Genomic DNA, 20045 nt, shown 5'->3' on the forward strand with positions numbered 1-20045 from the left:
AGCCCGTAGTCTGGCGGTATCGCACCTGACTTAGGCAGGTCACAACTCTCCCCACAGAAGATTTCCCCGCTCCAACCCTTCAATCTGTTTCTACCATCCATCTGTAATCCCTCTGTCATTTCATAACAGTCTCAGTAAAGTGTCAAAATAACCCCAAAATATATTTAAAAAAAACGTACACAAGTGGTTTCAATGATTTGTTAATTTCAATTTACCAAAATAATGTAAATCCACCTTAAAGCTGCAATATATTACTTTTTGGGTGACCTGACCAAATTCACATAGACATGTGTGATATAGATATGTCATTATCATTGAAAGCAAGTCTAAGAAGCGGTAGATTTGTTCCAAAAAGGGGTATTTCTATGCTTCCCGTTCTTAAGTTTAGCTTTTGTCTTTTACTTTCGGTTTTGCACACCAGCTGAAAAAACTATATTTTTGGTTATGGTGCAATGATTCTCTTCACAACACTTGCTTGTTTTGTCACATAGCTGAAATTAGGAGAGCTGTTAGAATTTTAGCAAACCAGGAAATGGCAGAGCGATTTCTGCGTAGTGCATCTTTAATATGTTGCTCAAAATGTAAGCATCTTTCATGAGGATAGCCAAAACTAGAAACAATAGAGTGATTGAACTCATTGGAAGTCTTTGGTTTTAATCACCTTGAATTCACTATCTTGCCACGTGACTCTGTTTTTAGAGGATTGTGGGTAATTCCAAATGTTTTTTCACACAATGTTCTATGCATGTTTGAAGAAAGGAAAGTATATTTCTATATTAGTATTAAGCTTGTTGTGCCATAAAGATAAATGGATCATGAGGAATGTATATCGAAACCGTTAGAAAAATGTACGCTCAATGTGGACAGCAACAGTCCCCACATTGTTGATTGGCAGTGGAAGAGTATAATTTAATATGGATAGGGGGCAGTATTTTCATGGCCGGATGAAAAAACGTACCCGATTTAAACTGGTTACTACTCTTGCCCAGAAATGGGAATATGTAGATTTGGATAGGAAACACTCTGAAGTTTCTAAAACTGTTTGAATGGTGTCTGTGAGTATAACAGAACTCATATGGCAGGCAAAAACCTGAGAAAAATTCAACCAGGATGTGTAGGATTGGAGAAATGTAGTTCTTCCTTCTAGTCCCTTTCGAAACTACAGTATCTGTGCTGTTACGTTGCACTTTCTAAGGCTTCCATTGGCTGTCTAAAGCCTTCAGAAAGTGGATTGAGCCTTCTTCTGTCTCTGGGCAGAGTATAGGAGCTCAGTTACTGAGTGGTCTGCCTGAGGACAAAGAGATTGGATATGCGCGTTCCTGCGAGCACGCTGTTTTTTCTTTTCCTCCTTGAATGAATACACTATTGTCCGGTTGGAATATTATCGCAATTTTACATTAAAAATACCATAAAAATTTATTTTAACCAGTATTTGACATGCTTCTAAGTACGGTAATGGAACATTTTGACTTTTTGTGTCTCGAATTGTGCTCGCGCGTTACCCTTTGGATAGTGACCTGAATGCACGAACAAAACAGAGGTATTTGGACATAACTATGGATTATTTTGAACAAAAACAACATTTCTTGTGGAAGTAGCAGTCCTGGGAGTGCATTCTGACGAAGATCATTTGTATTTTGTCAACGTTTATGATGAGTATTTTTGTAAATTCACCGGAAGTTTTTGGCGGGAATACATATTCTGAACGTCACGCGCCAATGTAAAAAGCTGTTTTTGGATATAAATATGAACTTTATTTAACAAAACATACATGTATTGTATAACATAATGTCCTAGGAGTGTCATCTTATGAAGATCATGAAAGGTTAGTGCTTCATTTAGCTGTGGTTTTGGGTGTTATTGACATATATGCTTGCTTGGAAAATGGCTGTGTGGTTATTTGTACTCTCCTAACATAATCTAATGTTTTGCTTTCGCTGTAAAGCCTTTTTGAAATCGGACAACGTGGTTGGATTCAGGAGAGGTTTATCTTTGAAATGGTGCAAAATAGTCGTATGTTTGAAAAATTGAAATTATTGGATTTTTGAGGTTTTTGTTTATCGCGCCATGCGATCCCATTGGCTGTTGGCTAGGGGTTCCGCTGGCCGAACGGGGTTCCGCTAGCAGAACGCCTAGATGTAAGAGGATAATCTTCAGTTAATGCAGATCCATCGCCAGCTACTTGTTCCGGAACTCCAATTTGAGCAGCAGCAGCTGAAAAATGAGCTCCTACAAATATTGAAATTTACATGGTTTTTAGAGTGAAGTACATCGGAAAAAAGCAAAAGAAAACTGCAAGACTGAATAGGAGAAAAAACAAGCAACAAACAAAGAAGATAGGCTTTTGAAAAATAACTATTTTTCATAAAATTGTAGTTATCTTAGCTAGCTGAATTGTTTACCAGTTGCTAAGCAGTTGCTAGGGACTCTTTTGGAAGAAGCTAGCTAGCTAACGAAGAACAACAAAGAATATCTAGTTAACAGAAGAAAAGAAAGAGAAAATCAGGACAGAAGAAAAAGGATATCAAAGTGAAACAGTTCTCTAAAGACACAAGAGACAATAATACAAGAAACAACACTTCTGTAGCTTGTCAACTATGTGTCTGTCTATCCCTGTTCTCTCCCCTCTGCACAGGCCATACAAACGCTTCACACCGCGTGGCCGCTGCCACTCTAACCTGGTGGTCCCAGCGCGCACGACCCACGTGGAGTTCCAGGTCTCCGGCAGCCTCTGGAACTGCCGGTCTGCAGCCAACAAGGCTGAGTTCATCTCAGCCTATGCTACCCTCCAGTCCCTAGACTTCCTGGCGCTGACGGAAACATGGATTACCACAGATAACACTGCTACTCCTACTGCTCTCTCTTCGTCTGCCCACGTGTTCTCGCATACCCCTAGAGCATCGAGCCAGCGGGGTGGTGGCACTGGAATCCTCATCTCTCCCAAGTGGACATTCTCTCTTTCTCCCCTGACCCATCTGTCTATCTCCTCATTTTAATTCCATGCTGTCACAGTTACCAGCCCTTTCAAGCTTAACATCCTTATCATTTATCGCCCTCCAGGTTCCCTTGGAGAGTTCATCAATGAGCTTGACGCCTTGATAAGTTACTTTCCTGAGGATGGCTCACCTCTCACAGTTCTGGGTGACTTTAACCTCCCCACGTCTACCTTTGACTCATTCCTCTCTGCCTCCTTCTTTCCACTCCTCTCCTCTTTTGACCTCACTCTCTCACCTTCCCCCCCTACTCACAAGGCAGGCAATACGCTTGACCTCATCTTTACTAGATGCTGTTCTTCCACTAATCTCATTGCAACTCCCCTCCAAATCTCCGACCACTACCTTGTATTCTTTTCCCTCTTGCTCTCATCCAACACTTCTCACTCTGCCCCTACTCGGATGGTATTGCGCCGTCCCAACCTTCGCTCTCTCTCTCCCGCTACTCTCTCCTCTTCCATCCTATCATCTCTTCCCTCTGCTCAAACCTTCTCCAACCTATCTCCTGATTCTGCCTCCTCAACCCTCCTCTCCTCCCTTTCTGCATCCTTTGATTTTCTCTGTCCCCTATCCTCCAGGCCGGCTCGGTCCTCCCCTCCTGCTCCGTGGCTCGACGACTCACTACGAGCTCACAGAACAGGGCTCCGGGCAGCTGAGCGGAAATGGAGGAAAACTCGCCTCCCTGCGGAACTGGCATCCTTTCACTCCCTCCTCTCTACATTCTCCTCTTCTGTCTCTGCTGCTAAAGCCACTTTCTACCACTCTAAATTCCAAGCATCTGCCTCTAACCCTAGGAAGCTCTTTGCTACCTTCTCCTCCCTCCTGAATCCTCCTCCCCCTCCCCCCCCTCCTCCCTCTCTGCGGATGACTTCGTCAACCATTTTGAAAAGAAGGTTGACGATATCCGATCCTCGTTTGCTAAGTCAAACGACACCGCTGGTCCTGCTCACACTGCCCTACCCTGTGCTTTGACCTCTTTCTCCCCTCTCTCTCCAGATGAAATCTCGCGTCTTGTGATGGCCGGCCGCCCAACAACCTGCCCACTTGACCCTATCCCCTCCTCTCTTCTCCAGACCATTTCCGGAGACCTTCTCCCCTACCTCACCTCGCTCATCAACTCATCCTTGACCGCTGGCTACGTCGATTCCGTCTTCAAGAGAGCGAGAGTTGCACCCCTTCTGAAAAAACCTACACTCGATTCCTCCGATGTCAACAACTACAGACCAGTATCCCTTCTTTCTTTTCTCTCCAAAACTCTTGAGCGTGCCGTCCTTGGCCAGCTCTCCTGCTATCTCTCTCAGAATGACCTTCTTGATCCTAATCAGTCAGGTTTCAAGACTGGGCATTCAACTGAGACTGCTCTTCTCTGTGTCACGGAGGCTCTCCGCACTGCTAAAGCTAACTCTCTCTCCTCTGCTCTCATCCTTCTAGACCTATCTGCTGCCTTTGATACTGTGAACCATCAGATCCTCCTCTCCACCCTCTCCGAGTTGGGCATCTCCGGCGCGGCCCACGCTTGGATTGCGTCCTACCTGACAGGTCGCTCCTACCAGGTGGTGTGGCGAGAATCTGTCTCCGCACCATGCGCTCTCACCACTGGTGTCCCCCAGGGCTCTGTTCTAGGCCCTCTCCTATTCTCGCTATACACCAAGTCACTTGGCTCTGTCATATCCTCACATGGTCTCTCCTATCATTGCTATGCAGACGACACACAATTAATCTTCTCCTTTCCCCCTTCTGATAACCAGGCGGCGAATCGCATCTCTGCATGTCTGTCAGACATATCAGTGTGGATGACGGATCACCACCTCAAGCTGAACCTCGGCAAGACGGAGCTGCTCTTCCTCCCGGGGAAGGACTGCCCGTTCCATGATCTCGCCATCACGGTTGACAACTCCCTTGTGTCCTCCTCCCAGAGTGCTAAGAACCTTGGCGTGATCCTGGACAACACCCTGTCGTTCTCCACTAACATCAAGGCGGTGACCCGATCCTGTAGGTTCATGCTCTACAAAATTCGCAGAGTACAACCCTGCCTCACACAGGAAGCGGCGCAGGTCCTAATCCAGGCACTTGTCATCTCCCGTCTAGATTACTGCAACTCGCTGTTGGCTGGGCTCCGTGCCTGTGCCATTAAACCCCTACAACTCATCCAGAACGCCGCAGCCCGTCTGGTGTTCAACCTTCCCAAGTTCTCTCACGTCACCCCGCTCCTCCGCTCTCTCCACTGGCTTCCAGTTGAAGCTCGCATCCGCTACAAGACCATGGTGATTGCCTACGGAGCTGTGAAGGCAACGGCACCTCCATACCTTCAGGCTCTGATCAGGCCCTACACCCAAACAAGGGCACTGCGTTCATCCACCTCTGGCCTGCTGGCCCCCTACCTCTGAGGAAGCACAGTTCCCGCTCAGCCCAGTCAAAACTGTTCGCTGCTCTGGCACCCCAATGGTGGAACAAGCTCCCTCACGACGCCAGGACAGCGGAGTCAATCACCACCTTCCGGAGACACCTGAAACCCCACCTCTTTAAGGAATACCTAGGATAGGATAAAGTAATCCTTCTAACCCCCCCCCCCTTAAAAGATTTAGATGCACTATTGTAAAGTGGTTGTTCCACTGGATATCATAAGGTGAATGCACCAATTTGTAAGTCGCTCTGGATAAGAGCGTCTGCTAAATGACTTAAATGTAAATGTAAATGTACTGCTGGTAGATTGAAAACTGTGCTTGGCAATGCCTGCCAAAATGGTATATAAAGGCAAATAATCAAATATATAAAATAATGTTAAACATTAACACGCTTCAGAAAAAAGGGATCTAATTATGCACTAGACAAGATTCAAAACGTCATAATGGTGTTTAGAAGCTTTAAAGAGTGGAAACAACACCAAAATAGGAGGTATCTAATGCTGCACTGAACAGGACTCGAAACACCAAAATAGGGTTTTCAACCTTTTCTGTTAGTGCTCCCAGTCCCTGGCAAGGTGTTGCACAACACTTGATTTAGTGGTGTTACAATGTTTCAAAACATCTCAGGATGATGTATTTCAAAACCCCAGCAAAGTTCAAGTTTTGTCTCCTTCAAGTTGGTGGCAGCCCAGTTGCAGCTAGTTTTGGTGTTACAAAGCACTTAAGTTTAACAGTGTAATTGACACGTGTGGGGAAATGTTTACACTAAGGTAAGTGTTAGGATTGAGGCTAGGGCTAGGGTTGAGCCACCATGTGGGCATGAAGTAGAATGATGAAGCATTTGATTCCAGTATAGTAAATTAACTTCCTGGTCAGATTGAACACAATTCTGTGTTGTCTTTGTGTACTCAGCATTGGGATTTCCTTGAGCTGAGCTGTGTTGGAGTTCCTTTACCACAGTTTAAACATTGGTAAACCTGCACAAAGAGGAGGAGGATGGAATTCCAGTCCTCTGAATGGTCTTTCTATACCTACAAACATGACTTTGCTAAATCCAAGAGTACTTCTCAAAAGTCCAACATGACTTCATATCATCTCCTTTCCTTCAGTGAAGGAACAGGTGACAGCAGATGCCCAGTCAGCATCCAACTTGTTGCCTTCACCTGTGATTTCAGATCTGTGTAGATGGAGAAGAGATGATGAAGGAAGCTGATTTAGACTATCGAGATATACCCAACTGTCAAAGACAGACAAACATACCACACATCCTCTCCACCCCCACATTGCTCATCCTCTCCCACTGTTGACCACAGCGTCAGACAGAGTTCTATTGTATAAATGGAGCCAGGTCATGGGAGTCTTATCGCATTTTCTCTGAAAAAAGGAAGTTATTTGATTCAGAATTACTGTACCTCATTTGTTTCTACATCTTCCCTGAGATTAGCATAGGCAAATTAATGATACACGCAAACCATGGTCCACCTAACCAGGATACCAGGAAGAGAGCAGTGTTCCGTCTGCGTTACTGGTGACGTGCAGTGTTGTCTGACGTGCACATTGTCAGAAACCAAACCGAGAACTACTTCCTGAAAGCAGTGAATTGATTCTATTTCTAGGTTGTAGGATGGATTATTTCCTTGTTTGTGGGATGAAGTGCGTGTAGTTAATTGTGATATGCAAATAACTGTCTGGTAAGGTAGATACAAAAAAACTACAATATTTCTTGAATCAACAAGCAAACACAACTAATCACCCTAGTAATTAGTTGTTGTTGACAAAATGAACACTGACTTACTGACAGAATTCACAGCCTGAACATTGCACTTAGGCCTAAGCCTAAATAGATAGACTTGTTACAAGAAGACAATACAACGTTATAAAGCTAAAATAAGTTCTCGGTTTATTGTGGTGGGACTGCCTACAGGAGTTGACTATGACTGATATTTCAGACGCTTGTGTGTGCAGTATATAATATGTTTTAATATATTTAACTTTAAAAGGAAAAATGTTACTGTATGTGATGTATGTGATGGTTGTAATACATGTTTTGTAATATTTAGCATTTATATTCTACATAAACTCGTATTGCTGCCATTTCTGTGTTTCTGTGCATTTAAAGAACTGTAATAACAGCCCTCCAGCACTAGTTATTTTATGCTGTCCTGAGCAAACCTGCGTTATGTGTATATCATGTATTCAGTGTGTATATTATTTCCTTGTTTGTGGGATGTAGTGCGTGTAGTTAATTGTGATATGCAAATAACTGTCTGGTAAGGTAGATACAAAAAAAAAACATTAGATCACTTCAGCACGTAAGAGATTATCATGAATTAAGTAGGAAATTCAAATACACCTGATTTGTTTTCACCTACGTGCCCCCTATAATAGGCCATAGATTCTCATTGTCTGAGGGTTAATTAAAGGTTAAATAAATAACATGGTAAAACATGACTACTCATGTGATTGGGAAATTCATTTTGACAGAATGCAATATCAGAGTGACTTATCAATGATAGCAGAGTTTACATTTAAGTTACTGAATGAATGATTGCCTGATGATTAAAACAGTATCAGAGATATGACAAACTACTACAGTAGGCCTAGCATGCTATCGGTGGAAGAATAGGAACAACTATTCATTCATTGCAAAGGAGGAGGAACCGTACTAAATGTCAGCTTATGTTTGCTACCTGTTTTTTCAGGAACAGGAAGGGTCAAATGTAAAATAGGGAGAGAGGGAGAGAGAGAGAGAGACACAGAGAGAGAGAGATTACTGTGAGACTTTAAAACTCTATGAACGTACACTCAGAACCAAAAAAGCACAGTACAACAGCAAGCAGCTGACACTAATTGAGGGGTCCATAAACACAAACAACTTCTGGCAAAATTGGAAAAAACTAAAAAAATCTAAACAAGAGGAATTAGCGATACAAAATGTTGACATATGGACAACCCATTTTAAAACACTCTACAACACCGTTGAAGTCGACACAAACGCAGAACAACGCCAAATTCATGAGAAGTTGAATGGATTACAAAAAGCTATAAAGGACAATGAAAATCCATTGGACTCCGCAATTACTGACCAGGAGCTCTATAAGAAACTTCAGGCTCTCAAATTTATAAAAGCATGCGGACCTGATGGCATCCTAAATGAGATGCTCAAACTCACTAGTGCAAAATTTCAATTGGCTATATTAAAACTATTTAATTTGATCCTGAGTGTAAGTTATTTCCTGAAATCTGGAATCAAGGACTCATAACCCCAATCTTTAAGAACGGAGACAAATTTGACCCTAACAATTACAGAGGCATTTGTGTGAACAGTAACCTGGGGAAGGTTTTCTGTAGTATCATAAATGTAAGAGTTCTAAACTTCCTTAATACGCACAATGTCTTGAGTAAAAGCCAAATTGGATTTATACCAAAACATTGCACAACTGATCATATTTACACCCTACACACCCTGATAGATAAACATGTCCACCAAAATAATACCAAAATATACACTTGCTTTATCGACTTCCAAAAAGCATTTGATTCTGTTTGGCATACAGGACTGTTCTACAAAGTTATTGAAAGTGGTGTAGGGGGTAAAACATATGACATAATTAAATCAATGTATACTGGCAATAAGTGCAGCATTAAAAGTGTTAAGAAAATAACAGAATTCTTTAACCAGGAGCGGGGCCTTCGTCAGGGTTGCAATCTGAGCCCTGCACTATTGAATATTTACATCAACGAATTGGCCACTATTCTAGAAAAATCCTCAGCCCCTGGTGTTAGTCTCCACAATTCAGAAGTGAAATGCCTACTCTTCGCAGATGACCTATGCCTGCTGTCACCCACAGCACATGGCCTACAACAGAGCCTGGACCTCCTAGAGCAGTACTGCCAGACCTGGGCTCTGGCAGTAAACCCCAAAAATACTAAAATAATGATTTTCCAGAGAAGATCCAGATCTCAGGGAATTAGGCCAAAGTTCTCAATTGGTACAAAATATATAGAGTACTGCACACACTACAATTACTTAGGTTTAAAAAATAAGCTCAACTGGACACCTTAATGAGGCAGTGAATGAACTGAGAGAGTAAGCACGCAGGGCATTCTACGCCATTAAAAAGCAAATTCAAATTGAAATACCTATTAAAATTTGGCTAAAACGAATTGAATATGTCATTCAACCAATTGCACTTTATGACAGCGAGGTGTGGGGTCCACTTGCAAAACAAGATTTAATCAAATGGGACAAACACCCCATTGAAACCCTGCATGCAGAGTTCTGTAAGATTCTCCTACATGTCCAGAGGAAAACTACAAACAATGCATGCAGGGCAGAATTAGGCCAATATCCACAAATAATAAAAACTCAAAAAAGAGCAATTAAGTTTTGGAAAATACAGTGACCACCTCTCATATCATTACCAAGCCCTGCAATGTCAAGAGCTGAGCAAAGAAAAGAGTCCCCTCATCCAGCTGGTCCTGGGGCTGAGTTCACAAACCTGTTCTACTAACACACTGAAGCCTCAGGACCGGAACGTCCAATCAATCAGAATAAACCCAATTACAACACAATCAAACAAAACTACATTGCTTATTGGGAAACACAAGCACAAACACAAAGTAAAATGCAGTGCTATCTGGCCCTAAATCGACAGTACACCGTGGCTAACTATTTGACCATGGTTACTGATCAAAACCTTAGAAAAACCTTGACAAAGTACAGGCTCAGTGAGCACAGCCTTGCCATTGAGAAGGGTAGACAGGAAAACCTGTCTCCCTGTAGAGGAAAGGCTGTGCAACCACTGCACAACAGCAGAACCTGAGCAGGAGCTGCATTTCCTGACAAAATGTGAAAAATATAGAACAATTAGAGTGTCATTTCCCCAAATTTGAAACACTTATTAAAGGTTTCAAAGACCTCTCTGATGAGAGTAAGATACCCGTCCTGTTGGGGGAGGACGCAGAGAGCTGTGGGTTGGCAGCGCACTACATTGCTGCCTGCCATAAATTGAGGGATAGTGTCTGACAGACCAATCAACCTGCACATGTCCTCTACTGTATGCTTATTGTTCAATGTATGGTTATTTTGACCCTTGGTTATTGTTGTCCCGTTGACAATTTTGATTCTCATTTTTTTTCATATTGTAAATATCCAAAATAAGCTTTGGCAATATGTACATTGTTTCGTCATGCCAATAAAGCAAATTGAATTGAATTGAATTGAGAGAGGAGAGAGGAAGAGAGAGATTCTTTAGTGTCTAGAATATTATGCTGGTGCTTCATGTCAGTGAAATGTGAAACACAGTAGTGAAAGGTTTCAGCAATGAAACTTGCAAACAGTTTACATGTTTCCGACACCATTAAAAAGTGGTGGTTACATTGGATAGAGGATAGAATACTACACTTGAGTGAAGTCATAATAGAGATTTTGACTATTTATTAATAAATGGTGCAATCTATAGGCTGTTATGAGAATAGTTAGAATTTTCTTACAACTGCAAAGATATACCACAAGGTGGCAGTGTTGATTACTCTTGACAGAGAGAAAACAGTACACAAATGCCATGCCTTCTGTTTTTTGTGTAAAAAATACTCTTCAAGCCATTTATGTTTGTATAGCACATGTCAATGGTTAATCGAATGGAAACATACAGCCTGGAACAAATAATATGTAATGGAAAAGTAATCAACGACAGGAAGGCACTTAAGACTATTGACATGTAGTCGTTGAATAATCTTTGTGGGTTCAGTCAGATGACAAGAAGACACACTTTACATATTGAAATATTGTTCGGATTGAGGCTGGTCAGTGGGCAGAGTTCAGGGTTTAGTGTTTTGTGTTTAGGGGCTGTGGGCTCTCAGTTGGCCATGATGTCCTAAGCCCCAAAGAAACTCTACATATTGAAATTAACACTATGTTTGGGATATGGTCAATGGTCTATGGTTTAGTGTTTAGGGTTAAGGTCCTGTGGCCCAACACTCCGGGCCCCGAGTTCAGCCAATGATGTCCTAAGCCCTGAGCACCACACAATAGAGTTTAGAATCACAAGCCCATCCACTCCAGTCCAGAGACAACAGAACAGGGATGAGCTAATCTGTGTTTTTCAGCATTCCAGGCATTCTGACCCCTGTCATGTTGTTCCAGCCTGAAAATTCTGGAATCTGTTCTGATGCTAACCGATAGCGCTAACAGGAGAGCTGTACGCAAAAACAATCAAACCAACAAGGAGATAGGATAGATAGCTGATAGCATAGCGGGTTGCCACTCATGCTGCTGCGTGGGGACATTGATGTCACACAGCAGGAATTTAGCAGATGAGGAAATTAGGGCAGGGGTGAAGGGTTGAGGAGAGGGTGATTAGGGCAGAAGGGGTGAGAGGAGACAGGGGTGAGGTGCTGGAGGAAGAGAGTTGACAAGCTTATTGAGATTGGAGGAAGTGTGAGGGTTGAGAAGGGGTGAGGCAGTGGGGGTGAAGGTGTGTGTGTGTGTGTGGTGGGGGGGGGGGGGGGGGGCGATGGGAATGTTCCACATAGTGTGAGAAAGCTTTGTCTTACTGTCTTAGTGTGAGGCACTCAGTCAATAAACCACAACACAACATGCAAATTGAGTGAGTTGGCCCATAGGTAAATCCTATTACTGTATATCTGGACAAATGGAGCTAAGGGAACCTCTGAGTCATCCCCATGTAAACAGTGCAGCCAGATCAGTGTGTGTGTGTGTGTGTGTGTGTGTGTGTGTGTGTGTGTGTGTGTGTGTGTGTGTGTGTGTGTGTGTGTGTGTGTGTGTGTGTGTGTGTGTGTGCACGTGCGTGTGTACATGTGTCATCAGTGGATAGCATAAAAGAGATACGCTACAGATGTATTCAGGCACAGTGCCAGGATTTTTTTTCTCTCCTGGGGCTAAGGGGGGGCTTGAACAATACGTGGGGGTGCTAAGAAAATAGTTGATTTTTATGACTTGACTTGTTTTTACAATAAAAGCAGATATGGCACACAGCACATTCTATATAAATGTAGTTTTTAATTGAATTTGGCCAAAGAATATTAAACAAAATAGCTATAATCCTAATACAAGTGACCACAAGGCAATGACAAAAACGTCTTTCACGTTGCAAAGGTGAAAGACGTCAGCACATGCGTCCTGCTGTGCATTGGTTATAATGTTACGGATTAAATGTCTATCACAACGTCAGAAATGAAAGGAATAATATCCACAGTGCAGCCACAAAGAGAAGTGCATTTACCCTATGCTTGTCCACTGTGCACACATGGTGTAGAACAAGGTGGCTATCATCACAATCTAAGGGATTTTATTTATATTGCAAAAATACTTGTAGGCCGACTGGCCGACAATATGCATGCGTCTTCTTGTTCCATCCAGATCAGCGCAATTTAATCATGCTCCCACCACCGGACAGGCATGCTCTGTCAATAAATAAAAGGTATTTCAGTTACTCACCAAATGTTGTTTTATAGAAGGACGACACATCTATTGTGGTTCAGTGCAAATTAGTCTATAATCTTCTGGTCATCCAGGGCATTGGTTCTTTCTGCATGTATGGACAGGCAGGCAAGGTTTCTGAGTCGAGGGTTTGCCCAGTATTTCATTCTATAAATCATGATGCGTGTACTTAGCATTTCTAGTATTATCTGATATTTTCTGTGCAACTGTTTTGTCGAATTTGCCTATGATCTGTAAAAGTTCAAGGAAGCTTCCCTGGTTGACAGCAATGTCGTTTTCTATGTCTCCTCTCTGTGAAAGTCCCCGGTATGCAGAGTAACGCAATGACACCACAACTGCTCTCGTATACACTCTGTTCTCTCTGACTATTTTCGAATGTCCATCACTTAGAGCATTGCATATTGTTGAGCCAGAGTCTTTCTGAATAGTCCACTCATTCCACGCTGTCATTGCATATTTATGCTCCACACTAGCATTGTGTGTCTTCAACAAACTTGTCGCCTTCTTCCAGTTCTGGTAACCATCGTGGGTAAATGACATCTCTCCACCATGGTTTCCTGGACGTTGAAAGTGGCGGCATGCAAAGCAGAAAACACGGTCCTTTGAAATAGAATATTCCAGCCATTTGTAATCCTCATATCATCTACGATTGAAGTAGCGATCCTGCTGTCCAACGTTTGTGGCTGGATAATGCTGAAAAAGAGGGTGCCTTGGTTTTTCAACAGGTGACTGGCTTAAATCAGAGGGAGTGGTGGCTGTGCTAACAGTGCAGCTAACGGTGGCTGTGAAGCAGCTAGCAGTGACGAACTGCTCTGATGCTCCCTCACATCGTGGCTCACGAGTTTCTCTCTCCGAGTCATCTTTCTTATCTCCCTCTTCTTCTTTGGCCCCCTCTGATACAGGGTCTGGGTCTGGATTTTAAATTTCTACCCGCGCTCTTCTCTTGATCAGAAAATAGCCCATTGCAATGGGGCAAGACGGGCGACTAGCTAGCTAGAAGTTAGCTCACATAACATAGCACACAGACCAGACTCCCCCCAACACACACACACATGTCATAGGGTACACTCGCGGCATGAGCGCGCAGCCAGGGCTCGGATTGGGAACAGAATGACTAGTTATTAACTTTTACATATTTCTTTATTTAAAAATAAAAGAATACTACAAATACGTAAAAGAGGGGGCTTAATAACTGGGGCTACACAAATTTGTGACGGGGCTATAGCCCCCCCTAGCCCCAGTGTTGCGCCGTGCATGGATGTATTGGCAAGAATACGTTCCTGCACCTAGCTAAAAGCTGCCCAGAATCAAGTAAATAATTGCCCAATTATCACCATCAAAGTAAAAAAGCAGTGCGCAAGGACACTTAACGTAGAGTATACTGTATATTAAAGTTTTGGGGATTTGAATTTGCATCCTCTTGGTTGAATGCATCAATGTTTCTGCAGTGCCACCAGGTTCATACATATTACTTGGAACATGTATTAACATACTTTACAAAAAAAATACAAAAAATAAAGATATGGTTAGGGTACAGTGTTGTTCCCTGGGGTACAAAAGGTCAAAGGTACACTTCACAGGTACACATACACTATATGTAAAAGTATGTGGACACCCCTTCAAATGAGTGGATCCTGTGGACAGGTATAAAATTGAGTACACAGCCATGCAATCTCCATAGCCAAATACTGGCAGTAAAATGTCCTTACTGAGGAGCTCAGTGACTTGAAATGTGGCACTGTCATAGAATGCCACCTTTTCAACATGTCAGTTCATCAAATTTCTGCCCTGCTAGAGCTGCCCCAGTCAACTGTAAGTGCTGTTATTGTGAAGTGGAAATGTCTAGGAGCAACAACGGCGTAGCGTGTAAAAATCTTGTGTCCTCGGTTGCAACACTCACTACAACACTCACTAGCGAGTTCCAAACTGCCTCTGGAAGCAACGTCAGCTTCATGAAATCAGTTTCCATGGCCGAGCAGCCGCACACAAGCCTAAGCTCACCATGCGCAATGGCAAGCGTCGGCTGGAGTGGTGTAAGCACGCCGCCATTGGACTCTGGAGCAGTGGAAATGTGTTCTCTGGAGTGATGAATCACGCTTCACCATCTGACAGATAAATCTGGGTTTGGCAGATACCAGGAGAACGTCACCAGCCCCAATGCATAGTGCCAACTGTAAAGTTTGTTTGTGGAAGAATAATGGTCTGGGGCTGTTTTCCATTGTTCGTGCTAGGCCCCTTAGTTCCAGTGAAGGGAAATATTAACGTTACAGCATAAAATTACATTCTAGACGATTCTGTGCTTCCAACTTTGTGGCAACAGTTTAGGGAAGGGACTTTCCTGTTTTAGCATGACAATGCCCCCATGCACAAAGCGAGGACCATACAGAAATTGTTTGACGAGATCGGTGTGAAAGAACTTGACTGGCCTACACAGAGCCCTGACTTCAACCCCATCAAACAGCTTTGGGATGAATGCTCTTGTGGTTGAATGGTAGCAAGTCCCTGCAGCAATGTCCCAACATCTGGTTGAAAGCCTTCCCAGAAGAGTGGAAGCTTTTATAGCAGCAAAGGGGAGACCAACTCCATATTAATGCCCATGATTTTGGAATGAGATGTTCGATGAGCAGGTGTCCATATGCTTTTGGTCATGTAGTGTATGAACTCACATGGTATTACCTTGTGACATTTCACATGAAATCATGTGAAAAGATGGTTTTGGAACACTTCACATGTAAAAACAGATGATCACGTGGTATTCAGGTTGTTTTCCGTAAGGGTGAGGACCATGTTAGGATGTTTGTTAAAGATAATCAAGACATTTATTTTATCAGTCGGCAGGATGTCATGTGATGGTGGTTGCAGATGGTCTCAAACCATCCCAAACTATTATAAGTAAAGTAATGAAATCGTAGTTTTAAAGTTAGTGGTACGCTGTTCAGCTAAAATATAACCCCACCTGTGATTTAAACCTCCAGATTTGAGGTGTACAGTTCTTCCTGCTGCACCACAAAGTCACAAGATCTATGACATTCCTATACACATTTATTACTTATATTAAATCTCTGAACTCAGCAAAAGTGTGCCATCTGCACTGTTATTTTAGTTATCAATTAATCAGACTATTTTCTCACCATAGATTTAATTGACTTATTAGCAATTTTGGGGTTTTCTGTATAATTGTCTGATGTTGATGGGGCATTTTATTCTGTTTTAGTGTTACTGAATCACTATGATGAAAATCATCTTTTTTGTTGTTGTTTATTTAAGCAAAGCAGAGATTCAGTCCAAAGTGTTGGAATACAGGCGAAATTAGCTATTAAGATCGGTGTGGAGGCATAGCAGAAAGATTGGAATGCTGTTAACCAGGAGGTTATGTGTTCAAATCCTAGGTGAGGATAAGTTGAATAACAATTATCGTTTAAACCAACGGTCGATTTAATGTTGTATGCCACCTAGCATTATGGAGAAATCTGCACTTAACAGCTAAGTTTATAAGGTTCTTAGACTTTTTTTTATGATGTACAATAAACGTACATGTTGTAAGGATCTCATTTATCTTTTCTCCATAAAAACACATGGATGTGCGTGAAACGGAAAAACAAAAACGTAGGATTTTGTCATATATGTTAAAACTAGCCTTTTGAATCATGCAATACTGGCACTCCACACTTGAGACAGACCAAGTGAAGGGAAACAAAGTCATCCTTGAATTTGGAGGTTTAAAATATCTCTGGTGGCCTAGTTGACCTATTTTAAGTAATGTCATTTGTTACAGGAAATAATCACTACCACCTAGGGCTAAGGGCTAAATGTGCCAGGTTATGTAATGGGAACAGCTAACGTGTACCATTTTATCACGTGCATGAGGGGAGCAGTTGGGAAAGTAGCAGGGGGACAGCGAGGGGAAGCGGAGGTTGTCAGTTGTCATTGTGCGTTCACAAGGCTAACGTGACAACAAACACAGCTCAGGGATCAGGAGTGTGTGGCATGTGCCGGGGTTACATAAAGGTCAGGGGTCACTGTGGCCACAATGCTGAGCTCCGCTGAGGTCAGCTGCCTAGAGGGGGCCACGCTTTTTCATGGCCTTTTATTGATCGGCATGCGTGTAACCTGGAATTTATTAGTCAATCCCTGAAGATCTGACTGACTGACTAACTCAGTGGGCTGACTGAGGGGATAAATAAGATGATAATTAAAAACCAAACCCTGGGCCAACATAAGAAGATTAGCTTTTCTCTAGCAGAAGGTAGATAGGCTTTGACTGAGGAGGTTATAGTGTGTGCGTTATGTTTAAATGTGTGTATTTGAATGTGTGTGAGCACAACTATGCATGTGTGTGTACCTTATGGTAAGAAAGAGGATAAGAGGGAGTATAATATGAGGTGATTATGCTGCTGAGGGAGGCTGACAGCGGGCAGAGTAAGACAAGCTGGCTAAAATTAAGCCTTCGGCTGGGGCCTAGCTGGGGTTGTAGTGGGTACCAGAGCCAGCTCTCTGCCAGCCAATAAGCCCCATAGTTATCATCAGGGCTGGGCTCTGGTCAAAAGTAGTGCACAATACAGGGAAGAGGGTGCAATTTGGGATGCAACCCAGACCTTGTGCCAGCTCTCTTTAAGCCCTATGGTTATCATCAGACCCAGGGTGATAATGACTGCTTGGTGCTTTGGTGGTGGGCTTGGCATAGCTTCACACAGCTCTGTGAGCCCTCCTAGCGCAGGCAGCACAATGGCATTCCATGCCAGGACACACTGCTAGGCTACTGCATCAACACACACAAAGGGGTGGAGAGAGAGAGAAAGAGAGGGGAGAAGGAGAGGGGGAGAGGGGGAAGGAGAGGAGAAAGAGAGAAAGAGGAGAAGAGAAGATAAGAGGAGAAAAAAGAAGAGAAGAAACAAGTTGATTTAAAAAAATTGCCATTTGGAAGCTGGGTGTGATTATGAATAGGTGGACTTAGAGGAAATATTCCAGTATATGGAGACACATATGGCTCAGATATTTCTTTACAGCCGTATATACTTTTCGAAAAAAGGGATCAAAAAGGGTTATTCAGCTGTCCCCATTGGAGAAACCTTTTTGGTTCCAGGTACAACCCATTTGGGTTCCATGTAGAACCCTCTGTGGAAAAGGTTCTACATGAAACCAAAAGGCTTCTTTCTACCTGGAATCAAAAAGCGTTCTCCAAAGGGTTCTTCGATGGGGACAGCCAAAGAACACTTTTAGGTTCCATTTAGCACCTTTTTTTACAAACATCATTTACTATTTTCATCGTAATGGTATTTATGATGTAGTATTTCTCATAGGTTCTGTCCCAAATGGCACCCTATTCTCTATAAAGTACAAACGGGTCCTGGTCAAAAGTAGTGCACTATATAGGGAATAGGGTGCCATTTGAGATGCTGCCATACGATAGTAAGAGTACCAGCAGCAGGAGGAGTAGGATGAAGAGGAACCTTGGCAGCAGATACAGTACTGAGGATGGAGAACAGAACAGCAGTAGCAGCACAGTCTTATAGTAGCTGAACTCAGCTCAACTTGGTGAAAAACCGGCTGCCAAGAATCATCTGAAGGCGTGATTCTGCATATAGTAATGCTTTCTCCAATATCCACATACACCTGCCTTGTATGGGCCTTCTTCTCGTGTGATATTCATGTAATTGCTTTGAGGATCACAATGTATGAAAAGTACTAAAATAAAGTTGTCATTATTATTATCCTAATTGATTATCACTTAAACTAGCTAATTCAATTAATAAAAGTATCATAAGAAAATATGAACATCATTTGGGCATCAAAACAGCTGTGATAGTGGTTGATTGTAAAACCCTTTTGCCTCCTCCTTTTGATTGTCATCCCCACATTCTCCTGTCATCTTTGGGACATTGTTGTGGCCCTTGGACTTTACGAGGAGCACGACCCCGGGGACACCTCTGGGCGTTGAACATTTCAGTAGTAGTCCCTCTGGGGAAATATTTTCAAATGATCCTACAACTCCAATGGGGCCTGGCCATTAATGTCTGCTTGCTGATGGATTGCTGGTAATTGCTGTGGAAACTGGGGCTTGAACCATCATGGGGTGGAGGAAAAGGAGGAAGAAGAGGAGGAGGAGGGGGTTCTGTTTGGGTTGATAGTAATATACAATACTCACCTTCAGCTGTTGTGCCGCTGTACCTGTTATGTGGCTTTACTATAGTAGAGCTTTGTTCCAATATTCATACTATTGCATCCCTCCTCCCTCTCCTCTCCCTCTCTCCTCTCCTCTCCTCTCCTCTCCTCTCCTCTCCTCTCCTGTCACAAGTAGAGTATATAGGAGTATATGGAGGGCTGCGTCTTGTCATCATCAGGGTGGCAGAAGGAGGGTGATGAGGGGTTGAGGTGGGGTTGAGGGTGGGTTAAAGGGAAGGGGGGGGGCAGTGAGTGAAGGATAAGAAGTGCTACAGGGTGAGGAGGGTGGGGGAGGTTTGAGTGACAGGTGACACCTTGCACCTGTCTCTGGTGGGCTAATGGAGCTGTGAGCACCACTGGAGACAAGGAAGGGGGAGGGAGCTGCTCTGTAGCCCCATTGAGGGGGGATGATGGAGTGCCCCTCTGTGACTGTAATGCCTGTTGCTAATATGCCATTATGTGTGTGTGTGTGTACTGTATGTGTGCCTCCCCCTCCCCTGCCTTTTCTGTCACTAATTGCCCCTGCTCAACATCTCTAAGTTGCCAGGAGGGGAAAAGGTGGGGGAGGATTGGAGAGGGGGAGGCTGCCTGGCCTGCCATCTGTTCCGACTCCTGACCCCCTCCCCCCTCACCTCACCATCTTCTCAGGGTCCATTGGGGATTTTCCCTTCACTTCATTCTTTCCCTCCTTTTCTTTCTTTCGCGGTAAAAAGGATCCCATGTGCCACGGCCTGCCGCCTCCCTTCTAGGAGCACACCCCTCATTATATTCACCTCCCAACGGATGCATGCCACATGCCACATGCACTTGACACACACACACACAAAGGCATGCACACCCTTACTTACACCCCCCCACACACATACTTAATACACAGAACACTAGTAAGAAGTGTCTGCTTCTTCTTTGTGTGCCTGTGCATTGTTCTTCTATCTGAAATGAGACAGACAGCCTCTCCCACTCTGGCCTGTATGATTGACAGATGGATTGATTTTGTATGAGCTTCAGGACCACAGTGAC

This window comes from Salmo salar, chromosome 17, assembly GCF_965601325.2.
Source record: "Salmo salar chromosome 17, fSalSal1, whole genome shotgun sequence".
Taxonomy (NCBI): Eukaryota; Metazoa; Chordata; class Actinopteri; order Salmoniformes; family Salmonidae; genus Salmo; species Salmo salar.